This window comes from Aythya ferina, assembly GCF_964211825.1.
Source record: "Aythya ferina genome assembly, chromosome: 15".
Taxonomy (NCBI): domain Eukaryota; kingdom Metazoa; phylum Chordata; class Aves; order Anseriformes; family Anatidae; genus Aythya; species Aythya ferina.
Window position 1 is genome coordinate 17,286,086 of NC_140314.1, and position 16,692 is coordinate 17,302,777.

The 16,692-nt window shown below is 42.2% G+C and overlaps 1 protein-coding gene and 1 long non-coding RNA gene across 4 annotated transcripts in view; one reads left to right on the forward strand and one right to left on the reverse strand.

The window, feature by feature from the left end:
* The window catches only part of LITAF (lipopolysaccharide induced TNF factor), a 75,790-nt gene that overhangs the window by 17,489 nt on the left and 41,609 nt on the right, over positions 1-16,692 (reverse strand). The gene's annotated exons all lie outside the window — the stretch shown is intronic.
* LOC311444908 lies at positions 59-10,975 on the forward strand. Of its 2 annotated transcripts, none has more exons than XR_014698123.1 (3): positions 59-394; positions 476-616; positions 9,901-10,975. It is a non-coding gene; the product is annotated as an uncharacterized lncRNA (long non-coding RNA). The 2 variants fall into 2 exon arrangements; XR_014698124.1 differs by lacking the exon at positions 9,901-10,975 and adding an exon at positions 7,583-8,278.

Consider the following 16,692-nt stretch of genomic DNA (forward strand, 5'->3'; position numbering starts at 1 on the left):
CCCCTAATTCCTCTATATGCTTGTTTTACCAGGACCATCTCTTTCAGCCAATGCTGCATGTGACAAAACAGAAAGAAAATTATCAAAAAAAACCTTCCAACAGATCCAGTGATGTTAACTGGGGCTCTTAGAAGCAATTAATTGGATTCAGCCTTTGGAAGCTACAGAGGTTGTTGCTCCTTCATCCATCCAACCCAACCGCTCAAAAATATGTGCCAAGGTAAGACAGAAATCATTACTGGCCAGATCCCTGAAAGGGATTCACCAAGAACTGCTTCTGCTTCACCCCTGCAGTTTAAATGAGCCAGTTGGCAAGATTTGTTATTTAAGTGCTTCAATCTGCTTTGGACTGGAAGGAGTCACCAACCCCCCAGGGCTCAGCAAGGACTCTATGGTACGCCTTTTGTCTGAAAGTATCTAAAATCTGTTGAAGTCTTAGTTTTGTGCTTAAAACCTTTCTTGGCCCTCGCCCTAGGTAACACATATAAAGCTTCAATTCAAGCCCATCCCAGAGCCAGGATTCAAGTTTCATAGGACAAAAGGTGCATTCACTCCAAGTGACAAGATGCCCAAGAGTCAACTCTGCAGTCAGAGGGAACTACCGTATTGCCTACAGGTATGTGTATGCAGGGTTTTGATCAGATAGTGATGTACAAGGGCTCTGCCAGCATGAATACTCCTCGCCCCCAATTCTGTTTAAAAAAAAATAATAATAAAAAAAAGTGGTGGGTTTTGCTTTTGTTTTGATTTGGCAGCAGTCAGTCCTTCCTGCTTGTTAGCATTTGACCCAGAGGGTAGAACGTGACTTACATGTGAGTAACTTTTCATCATTGTCAAGAAATCACATAATAGGTCATGATATTTATCTCAGAAGCAGGATATGTGTAATTTCTGCCTTGGTGCCCTGGCTTTGCTAAAACTGGAGTAACTGTGCTCTTTGTAACTGAATCTCCTTTGCCAGATGAATGTGAGCAGCTTAGAAGCCACAGCAGAGAGAAGCCAGGACTAAACACTTCTCCTGGGGTGCAGTAAGGCATGAGCCTCATCTGAAAGCCTTCTTACTGCCAGTGCTGTATTTATTGCTTATATCTCATCACAGGCTGCCTCATGCTACAGCTTTTACCCCTCTCTGCAGACCCCAATAACAATGTTCCATTTTGCCCTACCACTCTTCTTACAAAATGTCCACATGCAGCTTGGTGGTTAGGCCACTAACAGCGTCAGTTTAGCAGTGCACGAGTGTTATTTCCTCTCATTACCCCTCATCCTGCCCACCTATCGCACCATTTACCAGTTCCTCCCTTTCCAGTCCTTTTCTGGCGATGCAGAGTGAAGCAAGGGACAGCTTGACCCACTCTTCCTGGAGTCCACCACAGTAGACCAAGTGGTTGGGTGGGGACACGCAGCATGAACTCATTTCATGCTTGAGGAAACACAGCTAGAAATGGAGAGAAATCTTGATCATCTCCCCCACTCCGTGAGCTGTGTTCTGAAGACGATATATTTAATTGTTAAAAAAAAAAAACAAAAGAGAAGAAAGGCCACATGACGAATTCAGAAAATTTACGTAGGTCTGTCACCTTTCTGGTTGTATGATGCACGAAGCAGCCTCACCCTTGGCATTCGGCTATTAGGCTTTTCTCCACCCTGCTGAGTCATCTGACAGCGTCACGAAACAGTAAAGTACACAGTATATTGTATATACAGAGGGACCGATATGCCGACCGGACCCAACCCTCAGAGAAGTCTGTTGCCTCCCTGGGGCTCGGGTCAGAGACTTTGCCAAGAAAGTCAAGTGCCTGGTACGGCCCACTGACTACTACCCGCTACTGGTCTTTCAGGCTGGTAGCGATGAAGTAGCAACGAGAAGTTCGAAGGCGATCAAAAGAGACTTTAGGGATTTGGGGCGACTACTTAGAGGATCAGGGGCACAGGTTGTGTTTGCCTCTGTCCTTCCGATAGGGGGGATCGAAGCTGAAAGGCGTGCTGTTCACATAAACTCGTGGCTTCGAGACTGGTGTGACCGGCAGAACTTTGGGTTCTTTGATCACGGGAAGGTCTATGCTACACCGGGCCTGATGGCACCGGATGGGATGCGCCTCTCTCGGAGAGGGGTAAGGATCTTTGGTCAGGAGTTGGCAGGGCTGATAGATAGGGCTTTAAACTAGAGTCGAAGGGGGAAGGGGCTAAAACCAGGCACGCCGGTGAAGACCTAAGGGATGGTACGCTAGAATCAGAGGGGCTGTGTGCCAGTGAGGTCCTTCGGTCAGATCCACAAGGTGCTGAGTGTAAGGAGACGCACCTGACGTGCTTCTACACGAACGCACACAGTATGAGGAATAAAATGGATGAGCTAGAAGTCCTGGCCCAGTCCCGCAACTACGACATCATCGGCATAAGCGAAACCTGGTGAGATGAGTCCTGTGACTGGGGTGTTGCGATAGATGGTTACAGGCTCTTCAGGAGGGACAGGCAGGGTAGGCAAGGTGGTGGGGTGGCGATGTATGTGAAGCAGGGGCTGGACTGTGTGGAGCTTCAGGTCGGCAATGGCAAAGTTGAGAGCCTCTGGGTAAGGATCAAAGGACGAACGAATAAAGGGGATGTCGTTGTGGGAGTCTATTACAGACCACCTGGCCAGGACGATAGCGCCGATAAATTATTCTTTACAGAACTAAGAGAGGCCTCGAGATTAACTCCCCTTGTCCTTATGGGGGACTTCAACTTGCCAGATGTTAACTGGGAGTGCCACACGGCTGACACGAGCAAGTCCAGGAGGTTCATGAAGCACCTAGATGATAACTTCTTGGTGCAGGTGCTAACGGAGCAAACTAGGAAAGGAGCCCTCCTAGACCTGTTGCTAGAAAACAGAGAGGGTCTGGTGGGAGACGTGGTGATTGGTGGCCGCCTTGGTCATAGTGACCATGAAGTGGTTGAGTTCAAAATTTACGGTGACAGAAGGAAAAGTGCCACCAAAACCTCATCCCTAGATATGGGGAAAGCGGACTTCAGGCTGCTCAGAGAACTAGTCAGCAAGGTCCCCTGGGAAACTGCTCTTGAAGGCCTCGATGTCCACCAGTGCTGGTCATTCTTTAAGCGATGCCTCCTAGAAGCACAAGATTAGGCAATTCCTAAATATCGCAAGTCAGGCAGGCGGGGCAGGAGGCCAGCGTGGCTGACCAGGAACATTCTAATGGAGATTAGGCGGAAACAGAGAGTGTTTCGCTACTGGAAGAAGGACCAGGTGTCATGGAAAGAATACAGGGATGCTGTTCGTGTTTGTAGGGAGAAAATTCGTGTGGCCAAAGCACACCTAGAGTTGAAGCTGGCTGTGTCTGTGAGAGAAAATAAAAAGTTTTTTTTTAGATATGTGAATGGAAAAAGGAGAACTAAAGAATACATAGGGCCGCTCCTTGATAGGGAAGGTCTCCTCACAGACAATGACATAGGCAAAGCAGAGACGCTTAACGCCTTCTTTGCCTCTGTCTTCAATGCCGATGATGGGCTTCGGGACCCAGGGTGCCCTGAGCTGGAGGACCAGGACGGTGGGTATGACTAACTCCCAACCGACCCTGAACGTGTGCAGGATTTGCTACTCCACCTGGATCCCTACAAGTCCATGGGTCCGGATGGGATTCATCCCTGGGTGCTGAAAGAGCTGGCGGACGTCATCGCAGAACCTCTCTCAATTATTTTTCAACGATCCTGGGAATTTGGAGAGGTCCCGGTAGACTGGAAGCTGGCAAATGTTGTGCCGATTTTCAAGAAGGGTCAGAAAGAAAACCCTAGCAATTACAGGCCTGTCAGTCTCACGTCAGTGCCTGGTAAAATCATGGAGAAGATGGTTCTCAAACTTATTGAGGCGCACCTGGGGAACAAAGCAGTCATTGGTCCCAGCCAGCATGGGTTTGTGAAGGGTAGGTCCTGCCTAACTAACCTGATTTCCTTTTATAAGATCGCCCGTATGGTGGACCAAGGGAAACCAGCTGATGTGATTTTTTTGGACTTCAGCAAGGCTTTTGACACGGTTTCCCATAGGATCCTACTGGACAAAATGTCCACCATACAGCTAAATAAAAACATCATACGATGGGTGAGCAATTGGCTAACGGGCAGGGCCCAAAGGGTTATGGTAAATGGGGCTGCGTCAGGCTGGCGGGCGGTCACCAGTGGGGTCCCTCAAGGCTCCATTTTAGGGCCGGTACTTTTCAATATTTTTATAAACGATCTGGATGTAGGAATAGAAGGTATTTTGAGCAAGTTTGCTGATGACACCAAACTTGGAGGAGTTGTGGACTCGAATGAGGGTGGAAAGGCCTTGCAGAGGGATCTGGATAGGTTGGAGAGCTGTGCGATCACCAACCGCATGAAGTTCAATAAGAGCAAGTGCCGGGTCCTGCACCTGGGACGGGGAAACCCTGGCTGCACGTACAGACTGGGCAATGAGACGCTGGAGAGCAGCCTAGAAGAGAGGGATCTGGGGGTCGTGGTAGACAGCAAGTTGAATATGAGCCAGCAGTGTGCCCTGGCAGCCAGGAGGGCCAACCATGTCCTGGGGTGCATCAAGCACGGCATCGCTAGTCGGTCAAGGGAGGTGATTGTCCCGCTCTACTCTGCGCTGGTGCAGCCTCACCTCGAGTACTGTGTGCAGTTCTGGGCACCACAGTATAAAAAGGACATGAAACTGTTGGAGAGTGTCCAGAGGAGGGCTACGAAGGTGGTGAAAGGCCTGGAGGGGAAGACGTACGAAGAACGGCTGAGGTCACTGGGCCTGTTCAGCCTGGAGAAGAGGAGGCTGAGGGGAGACCTCATCACAGTCTACAACTTCCTCGTAAGGGGGTGTCGAGAGGCAGGAGACCTTTTCTCCATTAACACCAGTGACAGGACCCGCGGGAACGGGGTTAAGCTGAGGCAGGGGAAATTTAGGCTTGACATCAGGAGGGGGTTCTTCACAGAGAGGGTGGTTGCACACTGGAACAGGCTCCCCAGGGAAGTGGTCACTGCACCGAGCCTGTCTGAATTTAAGAAGAGATTGGACTGTGCACTTAGTCACATGGTCTGAACTTTTGGGTAGACCTGTGCGGTGTCAAGAGTTGGACTTGATGATCCTTAAGGGTCCCTTCCAACTCAGGATATTCTATGATTCTATGATTCTATGATATGTTTTGTTCACACACTAGTGGCATGTAATTTATTACAGGACACCAGTAGATGTCAGTTTAACCCCAAAAATGAATGCCTTAGAATAGGTGCTAGATTTATTAGCTTTTGATTTGGTCAGTTTCCACCAAAGAAACTAAATGAAGCTGAGAAGTTGATGTACGTTCAATGTGCAGAAGAAGTAAACAAGTTTTAATGTCACCTTATTTTTTCCTGCCTGGAAATTGTAGGATCTGCACACATACAGTTGGTTTTTGTAGTAATTTTGTGTGTAGTAATTTGTGAAGTCTAAAAAAATCTCAGATTACTTTTGATCACTTCAATAATACTAGATATTTAAGGAGATTTTTACTAGGTTGCATTTTTAGACTTGCAAGCAAGGTTGATGCACAGATTTACATGCAAAGCAAGGTAGATGGCATTAAGTCAAATAGCCTTAAAGAATGTTTTATGTATTTTTCACTGCTACAGTGGCTGATTCAAGTTGCAAAACAAACAGAACAAGAACTGAACACACTGTGAACATTTAGCACAAGAAATATAAAGATGGACATTTTGGTCAATATCCTGATCTACACAACAGCTAAAATTTAAGCCACCCACAGGTTTGCATTTCACTATATAAATATTTTAAAAGAGAAACAGGTAAGTTTGATAGGATTAGAAAATAAAAGCAATACAGCAGTGCCATCTAGAAGTGCAACACCAAGGACAGCAAATATTTTGAATGATTTGTGTTCAAAGTAGTGAACCAAATGAAACCAAAAATCCAAAATGGTCCTTTCTACATCATTCACTATTGGAAGCATCAATGCGTTGAAAGAATATCTCAAAGCCCCCAGGGGTTGAACTTCCAGATAGGATCAATGACAATGAAGAATAAATTACTTACATTTGTAATGTCAAATGGTACTTAATCAAAATTAAGCTTCTGCCAATGGGAATGCTGACTGCCTGAGAATGCAGAGTTTGAATTTTAAGTAAACTGATAGTGCTTAGCACTGATTTTACTAATTCTAAATCTTTTCCATGAACCTCACAGCTCATTTAGCTCACCTGTGAGCTAAGTTCTTTTTAATGTTATTTTGTGCATAATGCCAATATAAATCCTATCCAGTTTTGTTAGCCTTTCCTGTAATTATTTAAATAAGTTCACACAATCTCTTCCTGTCTTGACCTTTTTCTTTACATTATCAAAATACTGTTCTGCTAGGTTGTTACTTCTAAAGAATTTTGATTAAAAAATCTAGGAAGTAAACTAAATTAAACAAGTTTTATTGTACATATTTGTCAAAATAATCAGCATATGGAATACACAGGTTTTTCTTATGTTTCTCCCTAATTAAACAATACTGACGTGAAGATCAGTATTTACTCTGTGTATTTACTCTTAATTATGGAATAATAAAATTTCTTCAAGGTTAGAAAATTATTGTCTAAAAGCACTCACTGAATTATGAGAAGGAAGGTACGGGGGTAAGGAGCTTTTTAATCAAAGAGAAAAGTAGAGTAAAAAGCTATGTTCAGAGGTCAAAGCTGGGATGGTTAACGACTTGTTTTCCATTCAGCACTTAACTGATGAGCCACTAGAAGAAACTGACAAAAGACATATGAGATTCTGTGAGATTCTACATCTTTTGACTACTTCCAGACAAATTTGGATGACTTTCTGGAAAATATATTTTAGACAAGCACACATCTTTACAAATGCCACCCCCATTTTGTCTAATGTTCAACTGGTAAGCTAATAGTCTCATCTGATTTAAGAAATAATGCATCTGCGTTAAAAAAAAAAAAAATTAAAAAAAAGGAGGGAAAGGGACAGGGAGAGGGAGAGGGGACCATAGTACAAATTGCAATTATGTAATTTGATTTCTAGCTCGGGGTTAAAGAGCTTGTCACTTTCAAAACCCAATCTATAGCAATGTTCTTGCTTTCTGATTGCTGATGAGTTTGGTTTTATTCCACAAGCTACTTCTAACAACATATACACATAAAAATATCTACAATACTTACAGCCAAGTGCTGCCATAATAGACTTCCTTTCATGCAATGCTATAGAAACGATAATTAAAGTAATTCAAAGCTAACAATGCAGTAATTATCAATTTGCAGAGAAAGGCCTAGATATTGTTTCTGCTTGGGTGAATATTAACCAACAGTGTACCAATATGTGCCGTTACTGAAGACTTACGTTCTGAGTGCCAAATTCATCTGACAGCACTGTGCAGTGTGTTTGTGGGAAACGAGCGGAGCTGTGGTTTGAAGACTGCCAGGAAGTGGGTTCACTGAGTGCACACTGCTTTGCAATGTTGATTTGGGCATTAATAACTTCAGCTTAAGTTACCCCCAAATAAATTCTATACACGGCAGCAGGACGAGGGAAAAAGACAACAGAGAACCCCAAATACACCCTCCCTTTCAGGAACTGCTCCATGAGGAGAAATACCCTGTGACTGATGATCTCACTGCTGAGGTTAATGCGTCAAAACAAGTATTGCTCCATACCAACGTGGAAGTGATAGAGAAAATAAAACAACACCTTCATATGACAGATAAGTGGTAGCTTCAAGTGACCTGTCAGACACAATATCTTGCGTAAAGCTGTCTTATTTCTCAGTTCCCATTTTCTTCCAGTGTCTTTTACACTTCCCCTGGTGCTGGAAACCAACAGGATGAAAAGGGTGAACTGTCTTAAAAGTTTTGAACTTTTGAACTGCTCTCAGGTCAGGTCTCTTCACCCTGTGCCTCACCCACCTCCACAGAACATTGCCACAGCCTGTCAACCTTTCTGGTGAGGTCACCTTAGAGGAAGGTATCCCAGCAGCTCCTGACACCAGGCATCTGCTATCCTCCTGCCATGCTTTTCCTTCTCTTCCAAGTATACACCCTCCTCATTGTACGTGCCTGGCCTAGCATGACTGTATAGGATAATGATTTATTTCACTTCTCTGAAAGCTGGTAATATGTTGGGCAACATGGTTATGAAGGGTTGGAAACACTGAGTTTCTTAAGTGAAACAGAAAATAGCACAGCTAGTCTGAAACTGCAAGTGATCCTCCACAATTAGAATTGTGTGACAGCTCCGCTAAATTGATCTAAATCTAATATTAATACTCTGCTGTCCTTTTAGTGCTGCTTTCTGCTTAATTTCCATCTCCCGTAGTGTTATTTTATCATGCTTACAGCTCATAACAGCTGCCAGATTGCAAAACACTTTATTTTGCAATGAAGTAAAACATTCAAGCCTGTAAATCATATCATCTCCCCTAGAAAGTGGCACAGTGATGTGATGTCAAAAGAGGGAATGATACATTTATTTTTCCCAGAACACCTCCTGTAAATAATGACAAGGAGAACCATTCACTGCCAGTAGTGATTCTCCTAGTACAGGTACCCAAAAGGAAAAGTGTTATGATAAGAAAATCTTTATATTTAATAGTGTTGGCTCTCTCCCCATTAAATCATCCATTATTTGATGGACTAACAAACAATGTCATCAGAAATCAGAGAGGAAAATTCTCCAAACCTTTAACTTTCAAATTCATCTTTCCACTCCTCTGACAGAGTACAGGAAGGATATGACTTCAAAATAAAGCTGCATGATTATTTTTCCTGCAGGCAGAACTGAAGCACAACTTCAACTGTTGTGATGCTACTCCTGAACAAAGCAGCACAGAAATCACATCTTCTCACTGTTCCTGCTGTTTGGCCAAGCTGCTGGTAGCATCTTGGCTGTACACCAGGTCTGCTGGCTCATGTTACTTCTGATGACCGAAACAACTGATCTACTTACATTTGAGCATTGAGTGGTTTTACTTACAGTAGCAGCCATTTATGTTAATGCATTGCTTTGATCAAACTGTGGATCTAAAGTGAGTAAGGAATAGCACAGTACTCTCCCATGTACAATTCTGACATCATAATCTTTCATACAACTGCTGTCTGGATTTCAGAATTATTACAGCCTTGTTGGGTTGTAGGCAAGAGATTGAGAAACACAGACAGATATTAAGACTTTGTTGCTAAAATTCATAGTTATCCAATGAGATTTAAGGCCTCGAATATCCACTTCTCTGCAACTCTGGTCCAGCATCAACCACACACATTACATGTAAAGGTGGATGCTGAAAGGCATTTTTCTTGTGCTCCTCCCATGCTACAGACATTTGAACGTAGTTCTAGTAATACTGCTGTGGATCTGGCAAATATGAAATTATTGCTATTAAATTCTGTCTTAGCTTATAGTTGCCAGCTGTTATAACTCATGTTACATTATTTAAGAATGCCTTGGAGATAATATTTAATATTTCAATTCCCCATCTCTGGCAGCAGTGCCTTCATTAAAGGTGTTTCAGGGAATCTCTCAAGTCTATATATAAATTAAATGGCCAACACTCAGCTGGGAAGGATGTCAGTTCCTGTTCCAGCAATTCAGATATCTTATCTTCTCATTAAATACTGTTTGTCTGCAGGAAGCAGCAAACCAGAAATCTTACCAGCTGGACACAAAATCAGCACAAGCATCATAACTGCAGACTAAAACAGTGATAGCAATGGGGAGATTTATACCCATTTAACCAAAATGATGACTGATTATGGTGAAACACAATCTCATCATTCATTCTTAAATGTTAAGAGAGCACTTCACCAAATTTGCTGGCTATCTTCAGTAGCTTGTTACATATGGACACCAAATGTGCAGGACACTCCTCAGTTGAAATGAATCTTCTGTCTTTTCAGACTAATCCTTTGTGATGTGCAGGGCAATCAGTCAACAACTGAATATCCTTACAAACATCAGTAATAAAAATAAGTGAACCAGAAACCCTCGCATGTGATGGTTGAAAGCACTTTAGGATTTTGAGAGCTGACTGATCTGCTGTATACATAGATTCTAATACACCAGAGGGTTGCGTTGCCATCCAGAGGGACCTGCCCAGGCTGGAGAACTGAGCCAACAACCTAATTTCTACAAGTGCAAGTCCTGCACCTGGGAAGGAACAGCCCCAAGCACCAGGATGTCCTGGGGGCCACCCATCTGGAAAGCAGCCTGTCAGAAAAAGACCTGGGAGTCCTGGTGTACACCAAGTTGAAAATGAGCAAGCAACATGCCCGTGCCATAAAGAGGGTGAATGGACTCCTGGGCTGCATTAGGCAAAGTGTTACCTGCAGGTGGAGGAAGGTGATCCTTTCCCTCTGCTCATGACTGGTGAGGCCACTCCTGGAGTCCTGTGTCCTGGGCCCCCCAGTACAAGGGGGGCATGGACATACTGGACACAGTCCAACATAAGGCTACAAGGATGATGAAGGGACTGCAACATCTCTCCTGTGAGGAGAGGCTGACTAAGCTGGGCCTGCTCAGCCCGAAGAAGAGGAAGCTCAGGGGGATCTCACTGATGCCTACAAATCCCTGAAGGCAGGGTGCACAGAGGACAGAGCCAGGCTCTGCTCAGCAGTGCCCAGGGCCAGGCCTAGATGCAGTGGGCACAAACCAGAGCACAGGAGGCTCCCTCTGAGCACCAGGAGGGACTTCTGTGCTGTGCAGGTGCCGGAGCCCTGGCCCAGGTTGCCCACAGAGGCTGTGGAGTCTCCTCCTTGGAGATCTCCCAAAGCCACCCGGACATGGGCCTGGCCCCCCTGCTCAGGGTGGCCCTGCTGGGGCAGGAGGGAGCATATGGACCCTGAGGCTCCTTCCAACCTCAGCCACGCTGTGATTCTATCCAAAGCTCCTCTGGATCTTTCACTACAGCAAGATCATGTAATCAGTGACACAACCAGAACAGAATCTCCAGTAACTAAAAATAAATGGTTTCTCTGCAAACTCCTGACTCAATTTAGTCCAGCTCATAAAGAAGCTCTCAGCATCCGTCAGCAAGTACAGACCCTTTATAATTATCACACAGTGACCTCATTTCTTGCCATATAGATGGGCGATGTTAGTAACTTCAGCTATTGCAGCACTAGTTTTTGGTTCTACATGTTTGTTTTGTAAGTCATGAGCTTCCTTACCAGCTTAGGCTCCCCACATTCATATATCTCAACAGCAGTGCCATCTGGACCAGCTGCTCTGCCACTTGCTCGATAGCTTTCAGTACTTCAGATGTGCCTGGCAATGCTGGGCAACAACCTATTAGCAGAAGCTGCTTTTATCTCTGTAGCACTAATTCTGTTATAGATGAACAGTTGGAAAACTTATTAATCAGCCACCTTTCCAGTATCTCTGCATGACCAATTAATGAGAACATCCACTCTGCAGCTAGAAATGACTCTGCTTACCTGCAGACCATCAGCACAATGACCTTTAAAGTTTCTTTAATAAGAATTTGATTGACACTACTTTATTTGTCCAGCAATTTTCATTCATGAAATCAAATTTAAATAAGTCTTTTTTAAAACAAAATTGCTTCTGATTGACTCCAAATTACATTTTCACATAAATCATCTTATTTGAGGCTTTTTCCTATTAGAATCCTACTTTTAAATTAACAGCAAAAACTTCACTTTTGCAGGCATCTATGCTAAAGCATTTTAAATAATTGTTTTTGAAAACACTCACCATAAATTCACCTTATTTTAAATTTTAGAAAAAACAGACAACGAGCTAGCTCCACTAAAGGACTTTTATAGGACATGATTTGTTGATCTCAGTGATCTCTGCAAGAAAAGGGAAGGAATCTAATTCAGAAAGCATCATATTTTGACAGATGTTGGGGTTTTACAGTTTTCTCTGTAAAACAAATCAATATTGCTTTTGGAAAGGACTTTCCAGTCACTGAGCACCATCTTAAGGGTTGTCACTTGCTTTCCACCAAGAAAGCACCAAATAAACTAGTATGGGTAAATAAAGACTAGTGATAAATGAACTTTATATTACAAATATTTGTAGAAGTCACTTATATCTCTGATAAGAATATTTTTGCTTTCATAGCAAAGACATTTCTAAAATTGTTTACTTTTTATTAATGTTAACATGTAGCAATTATGCTGCTTCAACAGATGTTTCTCAGGATTATTTCTGTTTTTTTCCCAGATTAACATAATTCTAGGTCATTACATTTAATTCAAGAAGAAAATAGAAAAGAATTTTACATTTGATAATTTCAAAAATGGTAGCAAGTAACTCGCATCCTAGCAAAAGAATTTCTGCTTCCTCAGAATTAAGGAAATCAAGCCAACTCAAGTAACTTCAATTACCAAACCAACATCCCAGAAGAGGGTTTTATTGCACTGAGCTACAAACTTCTACTATTTTACATATTGCACTAAGCAATTTTATGATATACACCCAAAATACGCTAATCTTTAAATGTCTCAAGGATTCTCACATAGCGTGCCTTGTCCACAAGATGGCACACACTGCATCCAAAAGGAACTGATATAGCAAAACGCTTTGCAATATCAGACAAAAAAAGCTTAAATCCTTCACAGAGGTAATTCCACTATGCAATGCTACCACTGTTAAAATGCGATTAATTACCTTCACCTAGAGAGCCCACAAACCTGACCTCCAGCAAATTACATGGGAAAGCCATGTCCACAACTGCAAGACAAGGTGAATCAGTAAGAAAAGGAACGTGGATGTTCTTTTGTTGAGGATGATTATTGCGTTTTGAGCAAATGTTATGGACCATCCATTATTTATTAGTGTTATTCATTACAAATACAAAAGGAAAAAGATGAATTTTAAAATCATATGCAGAGATGGAAGTAACACCATTTGTTCTTTAAAGATACAAAACCTGAGGGCACCCCCAAATCACCCAGCAACCTTATATCACATTTATACAATATATAATCTGTATGAATCATATATGTACATGAATTATTGCAACTCCAAAGTGGGAACTACATGTCAATGCAATGTCTTCTCTCCATTTCAATCACAGACAACCGACTTACACAGTGTGCAATGGGAAAAAAAATCAGAAGAAAAAAAAAAAAAAAAAAAAAACAGCTTTTACTCGTGCACACAAAATTCTCTTCAGCATTTCATTTTATCTGAAGCTACACTGCTCCATGAGGTTATTGGTTACTGTTGACAACAATATCAGTACGCCATCTATTCTAAGAACTTTGAAAATGAGATCAAAAGTTGCTCTAGCAAACCAGGCGCTGTGTTTTCTCCCCTTCTATAAATCCATATGCACAGACCTATAATTGTGTCTGATACTATTAATATACTCTCTATTAATTTATTTCTGAGTTGGAATATGCCTACATTGTTCTAGAATGTCCAAACTTGATGGGTTCAGATACTGGCTTTAGATACCCAGAGGAAAGGCAGAAATGTCAGTTACAAGAGCAGGCTGGAAAAGCAATGTTAAATGAGTGTGAAATCAGCATTTAATTTCCCCATGCAATGGAATAACAGCAATGCTGCGTACTTTTTAATTAAATGTCAGCTTGTCAATATTTTTCAGAGTAGTTATGAATATGAGCAATTCCTAAGAAAATGGAATTAAAATAGATAAGTTAGGGAAACTTCTGGAGATGCATTTCATTTCTATTCTCACTATCCTACCACAAGCCTACTAAGAAACTACAGGTTATCATTTTATTAAAATAATGAATCAACTTACTGATTCTGGATGTAAAGCATAAAGCAAAATTATTTATTCCAGCTTTTTCAAGCCTATTTCTGGCTTTTCTTTTAAGATCTGTTGTCATCCCCAAATGCTTATGAAGCAAAAATGGTTGAAAGAGCTCCATCTGGTATTCAGAGATGGTGCTAAATAATAAAGTGTGGTTTACGTCAGACTTCATTGCAAGTTCAATTGTTAATTGCTTTTGGGGGTAATGGAAAGGGTCCCACTTAAATGTGAATGAATTAGTTATTGTGGAAAAGATGAAATAACTTTGTGGGAAAACCCAAATTTGTGGGAATTTGTTTCCTTACTGCTGTGTCCTGTACCTGCCTCAATGAAAGGGTTGAGTACAGCAGGGTATGATCAGAAATCTGTTTCTACCTGTACCAGCTTCTGCCAGGTCTTTTTATTGCTACAACATGGATAAAATTCAAACTATTGTGTTCAGGCTTTCATTTTGGAAAAAACAACAACTCAGTGTATTTGAAATTACTATTTCAGAAATTGTACAAGATAAACAAGATTCTTGATATTATAATCAAGAATCTCCAAACACTTTGTACATATGAAGCTCAATTGCAGGCATCTCCGGAAGTGGTAAAGTTGCAGGGGCTTCAGATTCAGCTCTCCAGTGCTGCTCTGCCAAAGACACAGGTTGATTATACTGTATCAGTGGATACAGTAAATTGCTTGATTAAGGAAAACAAAGGTGCAACTGCAGATGTTACTGGAACACCTCTCTGATGGTCAGTTATTATATAATGAGGCAAGAATAGAGGACAAAAAAGAAACGTTAGGCTAGATATCATACTTTTTTTTTCTTCCTCTCCATGCCATAATTTTTGTTTTTAATAGTCCTAACAGCATAGTAAAAATTCAAAGGTAGCAATTAACTTTCATTGCTCTAAGAGTCAGTTTTAAAATTGCAGGTGTAAAAAAAGTAATCATTTTCACTGATTTAATAACAGACATGAGTTTGCTCCAAAGACTTACTAATTTGCCAAATTCAGACTAGTGAGACTGAGAGAGACTGTGAGATGCTCACCAAGCTGCTGTCCACCACAATCAAGAGTTTATGGAATGAGTCTGTCAGAAGAGAGCGATACTGCAGAGCAGGAGACAGCTGGTTTGCATGAGGAAGCATCCGTGTCTGGTATCATTTACTTTGCCCCTTCCTATAGGGAGCAAATGGATGCAGATGTGAAATATTGCATAGATTCAGAGATTTTTCTTTCTTCTAAGAAGTTCTGACCAGTTTGGCATTAGAGTAGGAGGGGCTGAATTTTCTTATTGATAAGCACACTGCTGTGTTAACAGGCTGTTCCTGGACTATTTTAATTTGGTAGCAACAGCCCTGTGCTGAGGCTGGAGTTTACAGTGCCCTAGTGTTAAACATTTAAGCTGCAATATCCCCTTACAGAAATGAGGCTGTGTGTTCAAACATACATTGTTAATCTGGGAACCACTGGCCTGAAAAGAAAGAAAAAAGTGCTTTTCTTTGCTTCAGTACAAGCACAGTAGATGCTTTTAGCTGTCATTATCTGAAGCACTTATGACATCTCAGTGCAACTGAAAAAATTCTCTTTCTTCAGCAAAACCTGCTGAATTATCAGTTACACAGTAAAAAACGGATGGGTGATAACCAGGCTGCCAGGACTGGAACTGACAATGCTTTACTTGCAATTCTGCTCCTTCAGCAGACTATGTGACAGCAAACTCTAATACAAACGATTCATTGAGAACTGCAGGATATATTAGTTAAAGCTGCCCTATTTGGGTGTCCAGGGCTATGCAAATAGGCTTCATGGGTAACAATTAGAAATTATCACAGAATCTCTTTTCATTTGAATTACGTAAAATTACCATCTGAGAACTAGGACAGTACAAAAAGATACAGCTCCAGCACTTTATCAGAACAATCTGTATCCAAATCCTACCAAAAGGACTCAAGCAGCAGCTTGTACTTCAGCCATTCAAAACACAGGGTTAGATGTTCTCCTCTTAAGTGAAAAGCACTGCTAGCAGCTAGACCCTCAGAAGATTACTAAAGCTCACAACAAAACTACTAGATCAGCACTAACTGAAATGTGTGAAGGATCCTTGTGAAAGCATGCCACTTGGGGAGGGGAAACCCTCTGCTTTTGTAATCTCGGACTTGGTGCTGGAGCAGCCTTTTACAAGCCTTAGGCAGCAACAAAAATGGTAGAGGCACACTTATCCCCTGTGAAAGTCCTGATTACTGGAGTCAGCAAGATCCCTTTGGTCTCCTATCACAGTGCCTACCTTTGATATATGGGAAACAGAGTGGTAGTCAGCCACATGCTTCAGTTCCAGAGAAAGAGAGGCCATCCAAAGGATGTTAAGACACAGGCCAAGACATCAGGTTGAGGGTTATACTAAATAACATAGTGCCCTGCTACTCTCCTGTCTCACCATCCAGCCTGAGATCTCATGAAGCAGGACTGCCTTGAGTCTTCCAAGAGACCCAGAAATGCCTTTGTAGGTGTTTACTTTCTTCCTGGTCATTTCTTGTATGCTGTTTTGCAAACTGCACCACTTGTTATCTTCTGTGGCATATGTCAAAGCATGTTTCTGCCACACCACACTGCTGAAGGCTTGGTTCCTGTGGTGTCAGACCACAGAATGTGTAACAGAAGGAGCTGTGCCTGTAAAACAGTGACCATGCCTCTGTCTAAGAGCACAACCATTGAAGTCACCTGGCTGCTCGCTTAACAGCAAAAGCAGACTCCACCCAAGTCCAGAGACCAAATTGCTCACCCCATTATCTTCCCAGTAGATTGTAACCTGCATGCCAGTAAGCATATTTTGTCTCCAGCTACCAGCTATGCAGAATCTGTTGTTTTGCTGCTTGGGTTGCAAGGTCGTGCAGCTGAGAGGAGCCTGAGTGCCCAGTGCTTGTCCACACAAAAATAAATATTTCTTACCC